A 3123-nucleotide genomic window follows, 5' to 3' on the forward strand; every position below is an offset into this window, starting at 1 on the left:
AGTCTTCCTCGGACAATTAGAATTATGTGGTGAGCTTTCTCCCACATCTTATGCTCTTGGACCTCCCTGTCCCATTTACAAGATGGATAAATGATGGGCGGTAAAGAATAATATCTAACCTGATTTGGATAATTTGACTAAGAATAATATCTAATTGATGGATAATTAATAATTGAAAATTAAAATGTTTCAATCAGTTAAATATTAATTCATACTCGCTCACACTCATCATAAATCTCCTCTTTTAATTTTGCAACGTTTTTAAGATAATGATCAGTTATGTTCATTACGATGATATATTTCCTTAAAAATTATAGTTAATGGAACTTTTATTTGAAATGAAATAAGTTAATAAGGATATAATAGTAAAAAGATGCATTGATATTTTAAAGAGACAAATCTTTTGAGACAATAAATAATAATTTGAATATTCTTCTTTTTAAGAATATCAAAATTAGTGATCTCCTTCTTAAGTTAATAAAACATTTTCACAATTATTTAAATATTTACCTATAAATGTTATCTCAAAACACTAAATATTAACTAAATTGATATTTTTATTATTTTTAGGCATATTAAAATTAGTGATCTCTTTGTTAAGTTAAGAAAAATATTTTATCCTAAAAATAAATTTTAAGTCAACATATATTTTTGTTCTTTTTAGTAATATTAAAAATAGTAATCTCTTTATTAAGTTAAAAAAAATTCTCAAAATTATTTAAATATTTATCTATAAATATTCTCTCAAAACAATAAAATTCAACTAAATTTTTCTCTTGAATGTCGAATTCTCATATTGAGTCAGCGAGAAAGAAGGCTAACTCCTCACCCTTAAAATATAAATATTTTTTAAATTCATTAAATTTCAATTAAACAAATATTTGATAGTTTGTTTTCTTCTCCAATTACTTATTTATGGAGATGCGGGGTATCAATCCCCGTACCTCTCGCATACTAAGCGAGCGCTCTACCATCTGAGCTACATCCCCATTTTATAACTCAGTTAGTTTGATTAAAAAACCATATAACATGGCGAACTAAGTTTGTTCGAAGCAAATATTTCAAATAAGAACACAAACCATTCTAATAAGTAAAATTATCGAAAGAAAGACCAATGCTTGCTACGTTATCATCACATTAGTTTCCCTCCATAAAGGATATGAGCGGCAAAAAATTTAATATTTTTCACTATAGTTTTACAATTATGCCAAATGTTGTTCATTTCCAAAGAACCAATAAATTATAACTAAACGCTAGTAAATCTAGAGATGAATCACTTTCATGCCATGGGTTAAACTGATTCTTATTCAAATAATATTTGAGTTTCTCCAAACAAATATGCTTGAAAGAATGTACAAAAGTTCAACTTCTTAGAAAAGAATCATAGGAAATAAACATCCATGTTTCTGAACATACATCCACACGCTGAAGAAGCACTGATTGATGAACCTTTAGTATTTCCCTTCTTACATCTATCAATTGGAGGCTGCCATAAAACTACTTTAAAAAAGCAGATATTTCGAGTCATACCAAAGCCCAAAAAGAATATTATAAAGGACCAATTATTCTCTACTTTTAAATACTCCTCTTTCGCGCCAAAGCTGGTATGAGACTCATTTTCCCAAGATATTATTCACCTTGAGGTTTCCCATAACTAACTTGAGCGTTGTTGTGCTAACCTTAAAGGTCCACCTCTTTCTCCACATCAGAGCCGCAAGCATCCTCTTCCATACTATGAGATACCTCTCACATTCTTATTCAACCATTGAACATTGGTGCTGTCAGTGAGAATCTACAATTGATTCCTCCTAAATTTCATAATTGAATCTTTTTATTCCATATCTCCATATATCTAAAAAGTACATCAAATTGAGACGATTCCAGAGGTTCCAGAACTAAGAAATATCCTGATACTCCTTATTGATACCACTGGGGAAAGTCCATCAATCGAATTGCGTCAACTTCGAAATGAGACGCACTCACTTACATATAAAGGAGAGATGCAAGACCGAACCCGAATTTGGTTGCGACGACAATCTTCTTTTTTCTGTTAAGGATTTTATCAATATTTTCCCTTTCCTTTGTAATAAATAAAGGTTGGTGGCGACTTTGTAGTTTTTTCTTAGAGTAAGAAGTCTTCCTCGGACAATTAGAATTATGTGGTGAGCTTTCTCCCACATCTTATGCTCTTGGACCTCCCTGTCCCATTTACAAGATGGATAATTGATGGGCGGTAAAGAATAATATCTAACCTGATTTGGATAATTTGACTAAGAATAATATCTAATCGATGGATAATTAAAAATTGAAAATTAAAATAATTCTATCAGTTAAATATTAATTCATACTCGCTCACACTCATCATAAATCTCCTCTTTTAATTTTGCAACATTTTTAAGATAATGATCAGTTATGTTCAGTATGATGATATAATTTCCTTAAAAATTATAGTTAATGGAACTTTTATTTGAAATGAAATAAGTTAATAAGGATATAATAGTAAAAAGATGCATTGATATTTTAAAGAGACAAATCTTTTGAGACAATAAATAATAATTTGAATATTCTTCTTTTTAAGAATATCAAAATTAGTGATCTCCTTCTTAAGTTATAAAAACATTTTCACAATTATTTAAATATTTACCTATAAATGTTATCTCAAAACACTAAATATTAACTAAATTGATATTTTTATTATTTTTAGGCATATTAAAATTAGTGATCTCTTTGTTAAGTTAAGAAAAATATTTTATCCTAAAAATAAATTTTAAGTCAACATATATTTTTGTTCTTTTTAGTAATATTAAAAATAGTAATCTCTTTATTAAGTTAAAAAAAATTCTCAAAATTATTTAAATATTTATCTATAAATATTCTCTCAAAACAATAAAATTCAACTAAATTTTTCTCTTGAATGTCGAATTCTCATATTGAGTCAGCGAGAAAGAAGGCTAACTCCTCACCCTTAAAATATAAATATTTTTTAAATTCATTAAATTTCAATTAAACAAATATTTGATAGTTTGTTTTCTTCTCCAATTACTTATTTATGGAGATGCGGGGTATCAATCCCCGTACCTCTCGCATACTAAGCGAGCGCTCTACCATCTGAGCTACATCCCC

At 28.2% G+C, this 3123-nt stretch overlaps 2 non-coding genes across 2 annotated transcripts; both read right to left on the minus strand.

Moving 5' to 3' along the window:
- Nucleotides 1–916: 916 nt before the first annotated feature.
- On the minus strand, nucleotides 917–989 carry TRNAT-AGU (transfer RNA threonine (anticodon AGU)). Its single transcript has one exon. It is a non-coding gene; the product is annotated as a tRNA-Thr (tRNA).
- A 2061-nt stretch (nucleotides 990–3050) lies between these two features.
- On the minus strand, nucleotides 3051–3123 carry TRNAT-AGU (transfer RNA threonine (anticodon AGU)). Its single transcript has one exon. It is a non-coding gene; the product is annotated as a tRNA-Thr (tRNA).

Source organism: Lathyrus oleraceus, chromosome 1, assembly GCF_024323335.1.
Source record: "Lathyrus oleraceus cultivar Zhongwan6 chromosome 1, CAAS_Psat_ZW6_1.0, whole genome shotgun sequence".
Taxonomy (NCBI): Eukaryota; Viridiplantae; Streptophyta; class Magnoliopsida; order Fabales; family Fabaceae; genus Lathyrus; species Lathyrus oleraceus.